Below are 20,062 nucleotides of genomic sequence, written 5' to 3' on the forward strand. Positions count from 1 at the left end.
CTGGGTCCAGTCTCGTTCAATATATTCACCAATAACCTGGATGAAGGCACAGAGTGCCTCCCTACCAAGTCTGCTGATGATACTGAACTGGGGGGAGTGGCTGACACACCAGAAGGCTGTACCACCATTCAAAGGGACCTGGACAGGCTGGAGAGCTGGGCGGAGAGGAACCTCATGAAATTCCACAAAGGCAGCTCTGCAGAGAAGGACCTCGGGAGTGCTGGTGGACAAGTTAAACATGAGCCAGCAATGTGCCCTTGTGGCCAAGAAGGCCAATGGTCTCCTGGGGTGCGTTAGGCAGAGTGTTGCCAGCAGGTGGAGGGAGGTGATCCTGCCCCTCTCCTCAGCCCTGGGGAGGCCTCACCTGGACTACTGTGTCCAGTTCTGGGCTCCCCAGCACAAGAGAGACATGGCGCTACTGGAAAGAGTCCAGCGGAGGGCTACCAAGATGATTAGGGGACTGGAGCCTCTCTCCTCTGAAGAACGGCTGAGGGAGCTGGGCCTGGAGAAGAGAAGACTGAGAGGCGATCTCATCAATTATGTACAAGTGTCTGAAGGGGAGGGTGTCAAGAGGATGGGGCCAGACTCTTCTCTGTGGTATCCAGGGACAGGACAAGAGGCAACAGGCACAAGCTGAACCACAGGCAGTTCCACCTGAACATGAGGAAAAAATTCTTGACTGTCAGGGTGACAGAGCACTGGCACAGGTTGCCCAGAGAGGCGGTGGAGTCTCCTTCCCTGGAGATATTCAAAACCCTCCTGGACACGATCCTGGGCAATGTGCTCTAGGTGACCCTGCTTGAGCAGGGAGGTTGGACTAGATGATCTCCAGAGGTCCCTTCCAACCTCAACCATTCTGTGATTCTGTGATTCTGTGAAACCTCTTTCTATTATTGTGCAGAGACAAAAAGCATAACTGCAAAGGCTCCTGTCTAGCTTTTCGTATGGGCATGGCAGTGCAGGGTGAGGCAGAAAAGTGGCATCTGTCAAACTGCTTTCTGTCGGTTTCTAAGAGGAAGCAAAAGCACAAAACAAGAGCAGTAAACAGATCAAGAGTCTTGGAAACTCATAAACTAGAAAGATGAAACAGCTTATCTCAGAAAAGAGAGAAACAACACGGAGGTATAATAAAGCCTATAAAATCACAAAGGGATAAAGCAGAGAGGATTACGTCCTCCAGTCAGGAAGACATCGTGTCACCAAATCCTTGGAGCTTGCATCTTTCCCTGCCTTATGGGCAGGACACCCGAGAGAACGGACTGGGGCTTCAGAGACCTCTTTTGATCTGCCACCAGATCCTGTGGCTGCACGTTGCTCTTCTCTTTGGCCTCCCAGCAAAACAACAAGTCATTGTTTCCGCAAATGTCCTAGCACAGAGACAATAAACGAATACACATGAATATGTGGAACCAGCTCTTTGTAGTATTTGCCCAACTCCTGTGGCTACATTACATTGCTGCTGAGCAGTTCAAGTGAATCTTTTCCAGGTGCCTAAAACAATTAAAACAGTTGGGGGCGGGGGGAAGAAAGAAATAATACTACTACTACTACTCCCTCAACACTGAGCAGGTGCCAAAGCATTTTGCCCCCCTTTTTAAGGGACAAACAAGACTGCTTTTCAAGCAGAACAACCTTCTGTTTGCTGATTTCTACAGAAATATTTTCCACAGAGCAAGCAGGAATTTCAACTATTTCTTATCAGTAACTCAAGCTGGCTGAATCATTCAAAGAACATCTGTTTTAAAAGCATTCTATAACATATTGTAGATGTTAATGAAAATAAAGTATGAAAAATCAGTTACAACTGGATATCTGAGACATTATAAGGCTAAGGAGAAGCCTATTAGGGGATCCCCCCCAGGAAGATGACCCCTGGGGGACATTGCTAGCTCCAGGCCTCCAACTGGCAACTGGTTTAATACTGTAGCTAATTTTGTCAGACCAACTGGACACTTTGTTTGACACACACTCTACCAGATATTAATATTGAGGTTCTGCCTTCCCAGTATTTAAAAGTGGAATGTAGTTCTGATAAATATCAAAGGATTGTTTACGTGTGTTTCACTCCAGTTGGCGTTAGCGTGGGAAGACCTTACCTTCAATGCATCCATGTGACTACAACAATGATTAGTCACTTGACTATCTGCTCCTGATTAAGTAATGGTTCAAATATTAATCTTACTCCTAGACTTCGCAAACTACCAAAAATTTTAGGAAAAGAATGCCAAAAAAATTTAAAAAATGAGATAGTAGGTCTAGAATAAAGATAAATGTGAGGAACTGGTAACAGCTTACCGTGCAACTCCATAAACAGATGACATGAAGAACGGTATCAATTATTTGTCAAGAAGGATCAATCCATACGAGATGTGTACAGGCTGCAGCTGAGGAAATTTGAGATTAACTATTAAAAACACATTTGTAACTTCAAGAGTAGCTTTTAGTGAAACATAAGCATCAAGAGATCCTCTTTCCCCCCAAAACAGAGAAATCCTGAGCCCATTATTAGGTTTGATACGGTTCAGACTGCCTAAACCAGTTCTTCTGCGCTTCCAGCAAATGGACTGAATGAGATCCAGGGGCTGTTTCGAGCTCAGACACTTCTGTATACTCACCTAGCTCACATATTAGGACTGCTGTAGAAGAGGCTTGATCTGTATTTGACGTATTGTCACAATGGAGAAAATATTCTAATTTACAAAGAGTCATTTATCAAAAGCATGCAACAAACAGACTCGAGCAGCATATGATAAACAAGGAGTCATTATGAATAAATGGAGTTAAAGCCAGAACAAAATATAAGATCACATATCCTCTATATATCCTCTATAACAATGCCTGTAGTATTTTTCCCACTTAATCACCCAATAGAAACATGTCCACCAGGATGTTTATTCAGGCCATATCTGAAAATTCAAAGAGATGAAGAACCCATCACTCCTCATGGGAGCTTGTCCCAGCCTCTTATCACCTGTGCTGTCAGAAATGCAAGCCTTAAAACATAGCTGGCTTTCATTAACGGCCTCTGGTTCTTGCCTCTTCCCCTGCAACACTGATATTGATCCTGCTCTGAAGGTGTCTGCTTGTTGTTTGTTCCTAAACCACGAGTATCAACATCAACAGCTTAACTCTTGAAACATGTTTGAAATGGAAATTTAATACTGAGCACAAACACTCAGATTTACACAAGAGCAGGCCCCAGAGTGACAAATGTCCAGAGCTGGGGCCACAGGAACCACCTGGGGCTTCCCAAGGGAAGGCACCTTGAAACGTTCAGGCTGCTTTCACTGGAGCTGAGGCCGGTAGACTTGGCAGTCGGTGGGCAGTCTTCACTCTTGGGTTCCCTCTCTTAGGCGCCCCAGGACCTGCTGAAGAAGAGCCAGTCAAGTTTCAAAGGAAAAAAAAGAAAAAGAAAAAAGAAAAAAGAAGGAGGGAAATAACAAACACTCCTTTGTTGAGCAAGCTTTAAGAAGTGCACTTACATGCTTGTAAACGCCCAGTGTTGCTATCTTATGGTCTCAGTATAAGATATGTTAAGAGGTTCAATTGCAGCTAAGTTCTAAATCACTACTACGTTTCTTAAGAGACTTGTGCATGTCAGGAAGAAGCGGGTGTACTCTGAAATATCCCTGAATAAAAATAGTATTGTTAAATTCAGTCTGAATTGCATTTTAACAAATGAGATGAGGATTTTCCCCCGCTTTTTTGTTTAGTTAACTGTATTTTCATAACACAGCTTGTCTCCTCATAAGACATATCTTGAAGTCTTCAGAGGGGTAAACGTAGTCAAATCTATTGCAGTCACTAAGGTGAACACAGCTGACTCAAGAGCTAGATAACAGCTTTTCTAAACACAATCCAAAAATGCAGTGTTGGGCACATGCAAATGACTGTAAAATTGGAATAAACATCACTTGATAGAGGTAAAAGCAAAATTTGTCATGCTGGGTATTTATTGCTAATACGGAAATAGGAGTTACTGTGTGAACAACACACAAAAAGCCTGACACAAAGCCTATTAAAAAGTAATAGAAAGATTCCTACTGTCGTTAATGGGCTTCAGATCACATCTAAAGCACTTTTCAAGTGCTTGATCAGCTTCATCACTGAAATTCTTACAGAAAGGGAGAACAAATACAGCTTTTATAAACATATACGGAACAGCACAAACTCTTCAATCTTTTTAGCCAAAATGTTTTAACTAGCTGCTTGTGCAAATTGTTGTGCTGTGCTGCCTCTCCAAAGTGTTTATGAAATATCAACAATTCTGCTAGTCATGGAATTTCGTTGAGATCTTCCAAAATAAAAGGACTATTAACACAAACTGCAAGATTACCTCTAGGAACGATCATTCTCCATATTCATTTGATTTCTGGACTCCTGTAAGGCCTTTAATAAGAGACATTTGATCACTTACCTCCCAAAGGGAGGTCACAGAATCACACATAGAAAGAATCACAGAATGGTTGAGGTTGGAAGGGACCTCTGGAGATCATCTAGTCCAACCCCCCTGCTCAAGCAGGGTCACCTAGAGCACATTGCCCAGGATCGTGTCCAGGAGGGTTTTGAATATCTCCAGGGAAGGAGACTCCACCGCCTCTCTGGGCAACCTGTGCCAGTGCTCTGTCACCCTGACAGTCAAGAATTTTTTCCTCATGTTCAGGTGGAACTGCCTGTGGTTCAGCTTGTGCCTGTTGCCTCTTGTCCTGTCCCTGGATACCACAGAGAAGAGTCTGGCCCCATCCTCTTGACACCCTCCCCTTCAGACACTTGTACATAATTGATGAGATCGCCTCTCAGTCTTCTCTTCTCCAGGCCGAACAGGCCCAGCTCCCTCAGCCGTTCTTCAGAGGAGAGAGGCTCCAGTCCCCTAATCATCTTGGTAGCCCTCCGCTGGACTCTCTCCAGGAGTGCCATGTCTCTCTTGTACTGGGGAGCCCAGAACTGGACACAGTCCTCCAGGTGAGGCCTCCCCAGGGCTGAGGAGAGGGGCAGGATCACCTCCCTCCACCTGCTGGCAACACTCTGCCTAACGCACCCCAGGAGACCATTGGCCTTCTTGGCCACAAGGGCATGCTGCTGGCTCGTGTTTAACTTGTTGTCCACCAGCACTCCCCAGGTCCTTCTCGGCAGAGCTGCTTGGAAGGCAGGTCAGCCCTCAGCCTGTCCTGGTGCCTGGGGTTATTCCTCCCTAGGTGCAGGACCCTGCACTTGCCTTTGTTGAACTTCAGGAGGTTCCTCTCCGCCCAGCTCTCCAGCCTGTCCAGGTCCCTCTGAATGGCAGCACAGCCTTCTGGTGCGTCAGCCACTCCTCCCAGTTTAGTATCATCATCAGACTTGACGAGAGTGCACTCTGTCCTTTCATCCAAGTCACTGATGAGTAAACTGAACAGGATTGGACTCGGTACTGACCCCTGGGGGACAACAGTAACTCCAGGCCTCCGACTAGACTCTGCGCCATTCACCACAACCCTCTGAGCTCTGCCATCCAGCCAGTTCTCAATCCACCAATCACATATTCCATGTCCCGGTCCCTCATCACAACCAACTCTTTATACACCATTTTTGACAATTACTTATCCAACTTGTTTTTAAAAACTTCAGAGATGGATTTTTCAGTTTCCCAAAGCAGTCTATCTCAGTGCTTAAATTCCCCTACTATTAAAAACATTTTCTGTTTTCTAAATTAAACCTTTGCTGTTGCCATTTCTGCCCATATATCTCTCCAAGTTTCCTGTGAATAATTTATTTCCCATCTCTGTGTTGCAAGATTTTCCATATTTAAGAGTATCATATTTCCCCTCTGCTTTCACTTTTATAGAATAAAAGAATAGAACTGGAGTATGTTTCTTAGGAATTTTTAAACGCTCCTATCCACATCATAAACTAATTTTAGCCACTGGATAGTAATTACCATACTTGGTTGGATATGGATTCATGGACATGAGATTCATGCCATTTGTGTATCTTATCAGTAATTTTTAGAGGCATCTAGCATCCCAAAATAATTGAAGGGGCTCATTTGTACTTTTGAATAGATACATGAAAAAAAAAAAAGAAATACTGGAAGATTCATATGATCTTCTAATGCTAACATAAAATGCCTTGTATCACAAAAGCTACCAGCAACAAATAAATAAAAAAAGCATAGTTTATTGATGCTAATGGCATCAAACACTCATTTTTAAATTCTTTGTAAATATTTTCCTGATGAAGAATTATGAGTCATTATATTAGAACAGGAGAGAGACAAAGATGCCATATCACCAAAGGCACGAAATCAATTTGCTACTAAATCAGTTCTGCATTGAATCAAGCTATAACAATTCAGCAGGAAAAAACATGCATTGGGGGGCTAATGTACTAAATAGGTCACAGGAAAAGATTGAGCCTATAATTCAGTTCAGTTACAGCATAAAGGTCAAGCAATGAGATATTAATAAAACTCCTTTAATGACTGTTAAATGGCTTGAATTTGCCTTTCTGTGGCATTAACAAAAAAAAAAAAAGTGGATTCAGACCACTATGTTGTACACATACATACATATCTGAGTATATGAGACCTGATCAGAATGTCTCCTATATTTTGGAGGCTTATTAATCTTTCAGTGAAAAACATATTAGATTCATACTTCAGACTGTTTTCAGTTTCATTATCAAAAATCTGTAGGACTTTATTTATTAAAAGTGTGCCTTCCTATAGCATTGCATTTTTGCATATCTATTAGACAGATGTCTATTCCATCTGTAAGAGGATAACTGTTAGGTAAACCTAGTCTGATTGATTGTGTGTGGTATGCATGCGTGCATGCATGTGAGTATACGATAGGCTTTTGTATGGAATGCAGTAACTTGTGCACAGTTAAAAACAAGTTAATCATAAGTAAAGTTAGGTATACTCAGATTTTGGGGTCTACTTTCATCCTTCATGAAAGCTACTTTGCATAGCTGTATCAAACCAAAGCAGGAACTATGCTTTTGCCATACAGAAAGTGTAGCTGGAGAAAGGTGAAATTGGCCTAAATGCTATTGCACTACATACTACCCTACACGCCCCTTCATCTTGACAGGCTGTAGTTTTTTTTTTATGTTGCCCACTAAGAGTGGACAATGACTGCACTCAGCCCTGCAATCAGGGCTGTTTTGTGGAGTGCATCACTTGACAAATACTTGAGATTAAATGTTTCTACTGGGATCAAACACCAGTAGGCTCCAGGCATACACCACATAGAACAACTCAAAGCCTTTCTTCTTTGTCAGCATTGGCTCAAAGGTTCTTCACAGCAACCAAATTCAGTTCAGCATTTGCCCCAGAAATGAAGGATTGGGGCCAGACAAGGGTCAGACAAGTGAGAGAAGGAGGAAGAGAGGGAAGAGATGAAACTGAGAAGAAGAGTCAAGAAAAGAAACTTGGAGAGCCAGATGCGCTGTTTCGGCTGTGGAGGAGCAGATGGGTAAGGTGATTCCAGAACCCTCTGCTTTCAGGAAATATCACATCTCCAAAGCTTTTCCAATGGTCCAAAAAGGAAGAATTGCTAACCTGGCTTTCGAAGCTCTGGCACAGGTTAAGTAAACAGTTGTGTCATGGCTGTTATCTCTTCCATGACTGGCAACTGCTGTAAGCTACTACCAGCTTTGCTTGTTTGCCAAGCCACCCACTAGCAGCTGAAATATGTAGTGTTGTTCATTCCAGTTAAGAACTGATAGAAGGCTCTGAGATGCATCCCAGTTCAATAGAAAGACAGGTCCCTGCCCTCAGAAAGCTTCAAATGCTAAAGACAAAAACAGATGAGTTGCTTCCCAAAGTCTCAAGGGTACAGAGCTGAAAAGAAACTCTCAAGTCATCAGATGCATCCCCTCCTATTACAACCAGTATACAACCCTTTTCGTGTTTGAGGTCAATCTGAAAAGCAGTTTAGTTCCTTCTCCTCCAATATATTTATATACAGCACTCCTATGCCCTCTAAGCCCTTGTTTTGCTGGGTTAACAAAGACATAGTGGTTTATATTTCAAATATTTCATTGTCTCTGCTAAAGTATCTATCTACCTCAATGGCTCCTAACATTCTACAATCAACTTACCTATGGTAGCCCATCTCTTACTCAGCTGTCTGAACTTCTGTTTCACTTTCGTGAAGAAAACAACACTAGTCTAGACGATACCCTACAGTGACAGAAAAAGACAGAGATTGCCATTGAGCACCTTGCATTGTCATTAGAGAGATAATACAAACAACGGGAACTTACCGTCTCCACAAAACTTGAGTCCCATTTTAAAACAAATTTGCAATGGAGTTCCAGTCTTATCAAGTCCAGCACATCCACCCTTTCTGGCTTTGTCTTATCCAGCTAACTTTACTATTGACTCTTTAAATACTGGGTCACTGCTAATTAAGACTCTAGAGCCATCTTGACGTAGTAGGTGTGATCACAGATGAGGTACTTTGGCTGTGGTGAGGGATGTTAGTCATAATATGCATTCATAACAAAAACATAAAACATTGCAGCTCTCTAGACTAACTTCTAAAGGTGTCACCTAATGGCCAAAACATCTGGAGTAGAAAATTTTTCTATAACTCTCCCAGAATTAACATTCTTCTCTTTCCTCCTTCTTACTACTTTCTTGAATGGCAGGAATGAAATCCCATAAACGTAAAGATTTTGAAGAAGTAAAAAGCTGCTTCAGTGAATTTTCCAAATACTTTTCAAAAGATATCAAAAAAACCTAAGATGCCTAAGTCTTTTGGAATTTCAATTGGAACTGTGTTCCTGCTGTCTTTTGAAAAATCTTACCAATAATCATTGCATCCAGAACTGTAGAGCAAGGAAATAGCTGTTCCATTTCCTAAGTTGTCCTTCCACTGTAAACTATTTTTAATATTGTGAAGAGAGACACTCCTCCTAAATTCATCCACTGTCTTTCGTTGAACTCTCTCTCATTTTTATAATGGAGAAGGTCTGAGTCCAACTGACAGAGCACAGATGTCCCTGTTAAAGATGCTCCACAATCCAAACCACGTCTGCTCCCTCTAGGTCACATTACCTCCAGTATCACAAGGTCTATATATCCACTATTTCAGGAACCTGTTGAATCAAGGCTCTGCATGTGTAGATATGCAGAAATTTTAAAGGATTTTTTCAAAAATATTTTGCAAGACGTGTAACTACTAGACACCAGGAAAACTCATTCATTTTCTACTTTTATGACTTCCAGGGCTTTTGGTTCTCTGTCACCTTCCTCCTAAAGCAAAGGTCCCTAGATTAAAGCCTGAAGGGCTTCTTACAAGCTGCTGGCAGTCTATGCCAACTGCAGATAAACTGGATGTGCCTTGGCCACCCTTTGTCCGGAACAGGTTCTATGAGTTGAGGAGACATAGGACTGGGTTTCCGGGAAACAACAGGCATTCTGCACTCCCCAAATTCTTTTTTATCACTGGGAATGAATAGAGGTTCAAGAAAGAGCAGTAGCCTGGTGTGATTAAGTAAAACTTGTTTGCTTCAAATGGAAAAAATGATTTGATGAGGTGGACATCAAGTACTCTTATGTGTATCATGCTCTGGACCAAAACATTGACTGTGCCTAGACTTCAACATTTTTATAAGAAGAACTCAGACTTTCAAAATAAATTCCCTTATTAAGGTTGATTAAATCTTGAGGAAAAGTCATTTTAAACTCTTTGGCCAGAGAAGCAAGATTATTTGAGGCTAGGTCATGCTTTTGAGAACCAGACACTGGAGTTGATTAAACTTCATCCACTGCTTCAGCGAGAGCTAGTGCAAGCTGGAGAGGTGACAAAAACTTGTACTGCAGGTGGGAGGGGGGAAGGAAGTCACTGGATCATCCTTGACTGTGGCCGTCCTACTCCATCTGCCCGGGGGAAAGGCAATGGGGAAGTTTTGTCTTACCTGGCTGCAAATCACTGGCTGAATGCGCAACATTGCACAGAGAAAGTCATCCTCAGTCCAGAAACTTCCTTGGATTAAGGTAAGAGACATTTAACAATACCAGTTCTTGTCTAGCACAGCAAATCCTAAAATCAATCACATGGCCCCAGGCCCACACAGTGACTGGTGTCTAACTTCCATTGAGATGCTGCAGTACTAGCTCTTTGCTTTCTTTTCACGAGCAAAATTTCAGGACCTGCAATTAAAATATACTAACAAATTCCCTAATTATAGTTTGTCATGTCAGCAACCCTCAGAGTTACCACAGGAACATCATAAGGCTGTGAATGAGAGAAAGCAAAGGGTTTGCTCTGTCCTAACGTGATAGCCCCTGAACTGCTTTCTGTTGGAGTGCATCCTGCTCTGAGTAAAATGCCTCTAAAGATCACTTTAGGTGTGCTAATAACAACCTATAAAGCAATATTGCAAAAGCAATACACTATCACCAAAGCTTCGAGACAGATCTGTCCCTTACCTTTCTTTAAAAATAAAGTCTCAAAAGGGCTTTGGGCCTTAAAAGACAGACTTTACAACAAGAGAAATTACAACATGCCTTTTACAGTATCAAAACTCAGAGTGACTAGGTAAAACAGAACAAGTATAAGGGGGCTATAAACAGCTCTTACCTCTCATCCATTATTTCTTTCCCTCCAGGCTTCACTTAGCTCAGCAGCTTCCTGACTTGCAACAATTTACATAGGCTTCTCCTGAATCCACAAAAAATATCTCTTTCGTCTTGTCACTGCTGCAGTCTGGCTTCATGCTTAATCCTTGTCCCCTCAGTAAGCTCTCAGTCCCCACTATATTACACAAAGAGTGAATACTCTTTTCCACAGCTCCCTCAACTCACACTAAGCAACCATGATCCCCTGACCATTTCTCAGGAAAGAACCTCCCCCACCAGAGATTTCATCTGATTCAGAGGGCAACAGTCATGTAAATAAGTAAATAAGTACTTTTCTTCTCTTTTGTGTAACTACATCCTTGAGAAGAAAAGGAGACTGGCAAACGGTAAATTCATTATATATAAAAATTGTCAACTAACACAACATATAGATACTGCTGACCATGCAAGAATTCAGAAGCCGGGAAATTCCAGGAAAAAAAAGTTCTATCATGCAAGCTGAATTTGCTTTCTTTTATCTTCATGATGACACAGTCTTCAATGAAGGTATCCTATGTTATGGACTGTATTTCAGCTTATTCATTGCACAGGATGGATCACATTCAGTTAAAGAAGAACAACGTCAGAATGTTGTTCAATATGCAGCCTTCATATTGGTTTTTGCATGGTACTCACGCTGTGATCCAAAGACTGTGTACTTGTTTTCCTTTCTGGCTTTTCTCTGATGATTGTTGCACTCATATAACTTCACAGACAATCTTTACAACCCTCTTCCATGGTAAATCAGTAGTATTTTAAGTCCCAGAGACAGACAAGATCTTTAGGCACAGAAAGTCAAACATGTCTGCAAACTTGGGGTCCTCAGTCTGAGAATCTTCAGGGCTAGCTTTGCAGGTCTCCTAACATTATACAGTATTTTATCTCTTATATGCTACTGACTTTATTTTTATAACATTTGCATACCAAAAAAATCCTTAGGGGTGGTATTTGTCTCCTTTCAGTACAGGCAACTACACTACAGAGAGAGAATATAGAGATGCCTGTCTACATAGATATATAGACCATTGAGTCAGAGCAGAGTGATCAGTAGGTGATCCCTTAGGCCTTAAATGTTCCTGCTTCTCTCCACTGACTATAACAGGAGCCTAACACGATCATTTCTGAAGGAAAAAGGATGCCTCTTTAGCATCACAGCCTCGTGGTTGGGGCAGCTGCTCAGAAAGCTGATGAACTAAGCTCAGTTCCCTGGCTGTCTGACCTTTGGTACCTCCCAAAGCCTGGATCCTGTAGACTAACATTTCACATACTCATGCAAGAGGGAGATGTCCCGAGTGTCACTACGGCTATTTCTGAAGTTTACCTGAGATATTTATTGGATAACACACATAAACAATACCCTTGCAAGTTTTTTTTTTCTTTAATTTATCATTTTGTACTCTATCTAACAAGATTCTGAGTTCTAATACTTTAGTACTAAGTTTATAGCCCCTCAGGCTCTTGTACCATGATGCAACACCCCTTTGTTAGGATAAAATCTGAGCAGGAAAGGAACATGTCAGGATTTAATATGAATAGACTTCCTTTCTACTTTATTCTGGAAAAAAAAGTGCTTTCACACAGCAGCAAGGTGAATGCAAAGGTCAATGAAAATAAGCAATAGATTTTTTCTCAGACTTGCCAAATCTACTGTTTTCCCCTTATCAAGCCCTTGCCTTAAGAGAAATTTCCAGGAATCTCTTCCAGATTTTCTAAATCAAATTCCATACACAAAGATTTAATACAAAATGTAAGAAAGATGTGTGTCAGTGTTTGTTAACCTTTGGACCCAGAATGTTTTAGTCATTTTTTTCTATGACTTCCTTTCGAAAATCACCATTTAGATTATCCAAATCCAAATTTCATAGATTCTTTTACACATGTCAAACTAATACAGTTTTTTTTCAGCATTTAAAATATGTTAGTCCCCTGGCACCAAGGAAGTTCAGGACGCCTTCTTTCTAGGAGCTAGCACATTCTCTGATGAGTCCTGGTCCAAAGAAGAAATAAAGTATGTTAGGACTTTGTGTGACACAAAGTATGCCACCATGCATGGTGCAGAGCGGCAGTTCTGCCAGTTCCATGTCATATCTGTCCCTGCCTTTCCTATGTATCTTGGCAGAGAGGTCTCTGCAAAACCTGCTTCCCCACTGCCTGTCGTCTGTCATCTGTTCCCTTGTACGAGAACACCAGGCTTGTAGTCATGGTTTGCAGCCGCTAGCGAAAATTCTAACAGATATTCAGAGATAGTATATGTGAAATAGTATAACCTCCACTTTACATAGGTCCATATTTTCACTGCATCCTAGTAGGTTTGACATAGGTCATAAAAATTTCTTGGGCCCCCTGGACCTCTCTAGATACTGTACTGAGACAAGGTACCAGACTTTCAGGAAAAACATTTCATATACCTAGGAGGTAGAAAAGGTATATCTTGCCCTGTGAATTCCATATCTCGGGGTAAGCCATTTGCCAGCACTTCCAATTAACATCTTACAGTTTAATTAATTAATATATAAAACTTAGCAGCACAAAATATTCCTTCTCTTCCTCATCGCTACAAACACCTTGTAACCAGTTTCTTGGAAGTGATCTCATGCAAGCCTATGAGAGGCTGTTGGCAAATACATTTGCTAGTAGACCTTGACATGGAGGCTGAAGACTCCAAAGAGGATGGGGAGGAAAGGGGAACAGTGAAATAAGCATGAAGTGAGAAAGAAAGGCATGAAGATACATAGTATGTGAATCAAGGAAGGAATCAGGGTCACTCCTTTTTCACATCCTTGCCCCTCAGTTACATTGCCTTCTTTGTAGGACAATGTAAGACATCCATCAAAAGCTTCTAGCAATAAAAACAACTAATCACATCTATTCCCTTAGTATCTAGTTCCCTATTATTCACTATTCCACACTAACTCCCTAGTGTGTTCGTACATCATTGCAGGCCAGAAGTATATAGGCAATCGAAAAGACTGCATTCTCTATCTATTTGTTAAACTCCTTTGGGATTTGTGCTTAAATTCTTTCATTCAGCTTCTTACTTTTTCCTGCCACAAGGTTATGATTTATAAGGGAAGAACGAGACAGCACAAAACTAATTCATTGCATTAGTAAGTGTCATCCAAATATCATTTTTTCTTCCCTAGCAATTAATCTGTGCCACTGAATTACTTCTCCTAAAAGTTTTTCTCATGGCTTTAATATAAATGAGATTGTACCACAAGCATATAGGACCTTCTGAAAGGGCACTGTAATTCTATATAGCAAAAGAAATATCTGATTAACACCCAGTGGTGTTCCCAGTGTTTCCAGTAAGGAATGAAAACAATTATTGCTAATGCTTCTGCGTTATCCAGTACCCTGTGTAACTAGGCTTCTGTAAGGTAAGTGTAATGTTCTGACTAATCGGAATTCTCCTGTCTACTTTTGGGTTAAATATATAGATTTATGTATATCATGATCTCTTTTTCATATGTTCTCCAATTTCAGCAGTATTCCCAGATTCATAGGCTGTCTATGAATCAGTTTATAGTTTTAAGGATTGGAAGAGGAAGAAGGACTTCACTTTGACTCTCATTTCCAGTTCTCCAGGCCAAACTCTTAACTCAGTAGCATTAAAAAAATATAAATGAAGAGGAACAGGTGAGATGGAGAGCAGAGAAGGCAACTAACTCCTTCTGGCATCATATCTTTCAACATAAAGCTTCTTTAAAAAGATTTAACTGGTTCCATTTCCCTGTAGAAATGAGATGATTTTGCCTTTTGATTCATAACATTGCCTAAGTAGGCACAAATGACCCGAAGCCATGTTTATTTTGTCTTATTCTGTAATATTTCATTTAAAAGTGATATATTTATTAGTATTTCAGCTTTACCAAAAGTCAACAAAAAATCAAACTCTGTCTGGAATGGATGCTGTTGTTTTTACTTGTTTGTTTGTTTGTTTGTAATTTGACCGGTTCATTAGTCATAAATCTTGCTGGTGCTATCACTGATTTTTAAAGTAGTCAGATTCCACCTGACACAATACCAACGCTAATAAAACAGTCCAACCTGAAATCATGCACTGTTTGGTCAGGGTAATTTCAGTTTTTGGGATAAGTTCCCTCTGATGAGCACTTCTTTGTAAAGATGGCTGGAATGCAACTTTGCAGAAAAAAAGCAAAAGAGAAGTCGAGTATCTTACTCATACAAACAGCTAAGCTGCTTCTGGGGAGGGGATTGGGATCAGCCAACGAAAACAGCCATCATTCAGACCATAGTCAGCTATAATGTCCCCACCCTCCTCTCAGAGTTTGATCTAATGCCCATCACTGAGGTTTCAAGACATCAGATTGATTCTTTTTGTGTTTTTACACTACTTATTACAAGTACTCTCTCTCTCTTGCTTTAATCGCTCTTCTAATTTGGTATTCACATAGTTTTCAATCTCATATATGTGGGAAAGGAGTCTCATGTACCTCACAAATTTTGCCACTGTATTTCCACACATGAAATTTTGGGCTTAATCGCACATTTTCTGGACATTGCTGTGCCATGCGAGGTACAGTAAGTCAATTCTAACGCTAACTCTCATGGGATGTGACAAAGTCCCTGTCTAGAAATCCATTACCCATTTAGAAATATTAGTGCAGAATTGGACATAATGCAACTTAACTGCCTCTCAGAGGGTGTAAAGATCAATACCTAAGCTTGCTCAGATGCACAAATGAGAAGTCCTTCTGCCCTTCTTATTGTGAGTGTTGACCTGGCAGAGGTGAGAAGTTTTGGAGACATAAATTCTGAACAAAGCATTGATAATAGTTTATATTGTGGCAAGAAAAAGTCCCTGAATCCTCAAGTGAAAGGTTAGAGCCTTTACCTACAAGACTGATCTGGATTACAGGTCATACTCTTAACAACTCTTTCACTAATGAAATGAAACTCTGGCCTATCTATTGACATTTGAGTTTTGTTACCACTGAGCAAAATGTTCAGATATTCCAGGTCTTACCCATAATCTACCTGCTCATCTCAGGCAAAGTGAAACAGCTTCACTAGAACAGCTGGACAGGGCCCCATCCTGGAATCTCTCTCATCCAGGTAGGCAAGCTAGTGCTGCAGTTCCCTCATATGGGAGAATAAACTGAAACTGGAAGTGTTTTATGCATGTTGGATGAGTATATTAATCATTGGATAAGATAGGTGGAGGCAGTCCTTCAACTGTGCTTTGTGAGAGAGGCACTCAACTTCAGCTGATGTTTCAAGATTATGAGTCCTTTTCTTCAGTGTGGCGAAAGTTCCCTACATCCTTGGGAAATGGCATAATTTAAAACACATTCCCCTCTTCAGAGAGTATCAGATTCCTGCTTTCGATAAGCTGCTTCCTACTCAGATACTGGCTTTTGCAAATCCATTGTTTTTCACCAGTCACTGCATCTGAGTTCTGATCTTCTATAGAGACCTACAGAATATATGGAAAATATGAGCCTGGGAACTAACACTCATAACTACTGGAGCCACAGACTGAATTGGTTCACAGCCCCTTACAGTTTTCCTGTCACTTCTCCCCTTTGCTCCACAGCTGTTAACTAAGATTTTTTTTCAGTCTGTTTTTTTCATTAGTGACTAAATTACACCCATATCAATTGTTCCCAGCTCGCATTTAGCTTGATACTTGCTGTCTTTCTCCTAAGGAAAGACTTGTTCCCTTGAAATCTTGTCTGTTTTTTTTTTTCTTTTTATTATAAAAGATAGGTAAATTAAAACAAATTACTAATTTCCACAAACTTTGCTTCCCCTTTGTATGGGAATCTACATATTTAATGCAGGAATTTGGTAGGTATTGCTGTGCAAAAAGATATGTGCTTCAGTATCTTTTTGCTGAGGAATTGAAGCTAAGCCCACACTACTTTCCTCTGGGATGTTTCCAGATCATAGTTCTCAGTATCTCATTTTCAAGCTGACCCCATATCAGGATATAATTTGGTCTCCCTGGAGTTCTGGTTTCTGCACAAAGGGTATTTGTGTGGTGCCGAGAGGAACCCTCTGCACGCTGGATGCTCTGAGGATTTGACCTCAGTGTAACCCATGACTTTATACACTAGCATCATTTTGGTTTCTGTTTTCTTCTCAAATAATTTCCTTATAATTCTTAGAATTTCATTTTTTTCTTTTTCTTTTTTTTTTTTTTTGCCAACTGCTAAGCACTGAGCTCACTTTTCCATGGACCTATCTATCATAACCTCACATCTCACTCCTGCAGCATTAACGGTCACCTCAGAGCCCATCACTTTATACATGAAGCTGGGAGTCGTTTTCAAACGATACATGTATCATTTGACATTTATTTACATTGAATTTCTTCTTTCATTTTTTTTTGCCCAACACTCAGTCTCATAAGATCCTCCTGGAGTTCTTCGTAGTGAGCTCCCGTCCTTTTTACTTTCAATAACTTCATATCATCAGCAAACTCTGTCACCTCAGAGCTCACTCTCTTTCCAGCTCATTTGCAAATATGTTTGAAGAATAAAAGTCTGCTCTCTAGAGGACAGCTCTCAGTGGAAGGCACCATGAGCCCTTTGATGCTTTGACTTTAGAAAGAAGGCACCCACCTCAGATTTTCATGGTGGAAGTGCCTGCAGAATCCAGACGCTGTAGAGGACAGCAGACAGTGCAAGCCTTCACACGGGTGGTCCCCATGCAGACAGATGCAGTGGGCTACAGTGACTTAGGCGAGAGAAAGGGTCTCCACACAGACACTTCACATTAGGTGACAATAAAATAATTCCCAGTAATAATTCCCAGATAATGTGGAAGGGATTGCTCAACACGACTGCATGCAGCTTTGTTTAAATGCTGTGCCTGTAAGGAAGACGCCGTGGCCACGACTACAGAGGACAGAGCCATATACATTGACCTCTTGTTTCCAGACTTTTATTTGAAGGTAAGTTTCTCCATTCTTTGAACTATTTTCACTGTGGATTAGACTGGGGTTGGTGCTGTTATCCTGATGTCCCATTGCCTCAAATCAAATAATACAAACACAGGAGCAAAGAGCACGTATCGCACTGAAATTGAGCTATTATTGGATGGAATTATTATAAAATAGTATCTTCATTATCATTAGGGAGATGAACTGATATTTAAAAAAAAATCAGTAATGAAGGTGATAATCAACTAAATGTGTAATCCCAAGACAGAGCTGCAGGAGCTAATGGGCAGATGTAAACTTTGTCTCTGTAAGCAAGACAGTAGCAAAGAAGATTTTACCTCTCTGTTGGGAGATGGCAAGACTACTTGTGAAAGGCTCCTAATGCCTTTGTTTAAAAATATATGTTGAAAAATTGGTATGAAAACTTGTGTGATAGTAAAGAAGAAATTTAGTCTATTTCATTTATCTAAAAAAAGAGTAAGAGTCATCTGAAAATCATAATATGCAGAATTAAAAACATATATAGAGAGAGAAACCCAGACACTCAATCAAGACAAAATTAAATCAAAAGTAAGATGAACGCTTGAACTTAGAAGCAATTCAGTGCTGGAACAAATGGATGTGATGGACTCTATCACTTCATATCTACCTATCATATCGATCACTTCATATATTTCACTTGGGAGTAGGTATTTTTCTAAAAGTATACTCTAATTCAAATAGAAGTTATCTCTCTGTTACGCAGTCTGTTGTGTGGCTGATATCGTCTCTTTTATGCATACTATTGGCCTTAAAATATACAAATGTATGAACTGTGCTTCAGACCTGGGAGTGACTGTATTTGAACATTAATTAATGCTTAGGAGAAGCTGTTCAATTGGTCAGAATATATATTATTTAAAACTAATTTTAGCAGCAAAAAGGTAATTATGCCACATTTGCGAGTTCTCTAAAGTGATGAGGCATCCACAGTCCTTTATTTCTATGCCTTTATATTCAAATCCGAAAGTCTTTTTCTCAGAGTAGCAAGAAGCTCTTTATCCATTTCAAATCACCTATTTGATAAAATGATTCATATTAGTATGAGCTTTCCTGTCATAATTTGATATCTCAGTATAACTTATTGCACAGTACTGTCAGTTATACTCCAAGTTAGAAATGCATAACACAGAAGCAGTCATTAGCGGGGTTTACTTACTTCTTCTGCTCTCAAGCACCAATATGTTCATCTATGAGATAAAGTCATTTCTGAATAACTGGATTTGAAGGACAGTAGTCGGTCATAGTGTAAAAACTTATCCAAATGGTAAGTGAGGGCTTCATTCCACGTTTTTCTTTATTTTTTCAATATTTCATAGAGAAAAAATAATTCTTTTCCTGCTGGTTGAGATTCAAACCAGCCCCTCAGAATCAACATTCTCATATCTTTCCCAGGTAATCTGATTTGAAAGACACGTTGCACCTAATTACTGTACCATTGTAGTTTAACTATTTTGTTACAATTTCATAATTTAGTCCATAACTCTTGTGTTGTATGGTGTATTTCTCCTGAGACAACTTTTATCCTGAGAGATTTTGATATTTGTGTTAGTATAACTGAAGAATAATGCATAAGTTTTTCTTTGATCTTTTTAATTTTACTGAAAAAGGTGCCATTTGGGGCTGGATTGATTAGTTTTAATCACAGAGATGGATCTTTAGATATCATGTATCAACAATTATTTTGCCACTTGCAGGTCATTAATAATAAATAATTTGGAACACAAATATAATTAGGACACCAAAGGAATGTACTTCTTGTATTTATCACATGAAGACAGCTGACTACAGTTTTCATTGTTGCTATTAGTACCTGCAAGCACACTCAGCTCTTACTTTTGCTTGTGAGTTTTCCAATGTATCTAATATCTATTGTGTTAGGTCTTGACAGAGCTTCCTTTTGCTTTCGCAAAGCAATCATCCACATGATTAAGCTTATATGCTTAATGCTCCAGGACATCCAAGGGCTGTCAGTATTATATGTATTACAGCATTATATTTCAGTGACTACATTTAGAATCAGGGCCTTCCTTACTATATGCAACATCAGTTTCCTAGAGCTAGGACTTCAACTGAGGTAAAGTAGCATTGCTCCACTGATTTCAGTGCACAAATTCTTTTTTATATAATTAATTTTTATGACCTGATGTACTCTTTCTAACTGTTAAGACTTAGAAAGGTCACATAGTAAAAAAGATCCCATATATTAACCTATCCTCTAGTTACCTAAAACTGAGGGGAAAAAAAATTCCTGTAAAAGACGACTGGTTGACTCCAGCTGTTCAGAAAACTATTTGTTCCCTTTTGATTGAGTATTATCCCCAGGTTTCATTTGTAAAGATAATGCATTTTTAAGGTCTATAACAATCCACCAGTAAGTCCCCTCAAACAAATTCCACATTACATTTGAGAATGATGTTGCCTTACTAGGAAAATCTTACCATTACATGATTTTCCTCATAGTTTACGAATACTTTCCTGACGTCTGACTTTGATTCTTTTCC

At 40.1% G+C, this 20,062-nt stretch overlaps 1 long non-coding RNA gene across 1 annotated transcript in view; it reads right to left on the reverse strand.

Moving 5' to 3' along the window:
• Positions 1-834: 834 nt before the first annotated feature.
• LOC138065612 (uncharacterized) overlaps positions 835-20,062 on the reverse strand; it is a 40,870-nt gene continuing 21,642 nt past the window's right edge. Inside the window, exons 2-5 of the long non-coding RNA XR_011138712.1 lie at positions 8,083-8,164; positions 3,264-3,365; positions 2,296-2,384; positions 835-1,367 (exon numbers count right to left, since the gene is read on the reverse strand). This is a non-coding gene — a long non-coding RNA (uncharacterized lncRNA). The remainder of the gene's footprint in view (positions 1,368-2,295; positions 2,385-3,263; positions 3,366-8,082; positions 8,165-20,062) is intronic.

This window comes from Struthio camelus, chromosome 1, assembly GCF_040807025.1.
Source record: "Struthio camelus isolate bStrCam1 chromosome 1, bStrCam1.hap1, whole genome shotgun sequence".
NCBI classification, from domain to species: Eukaryota; Metazoa; Chordata; class Aves; order Struthioniformes; family Struthionidae; genus Struthio; species Struthio camelus.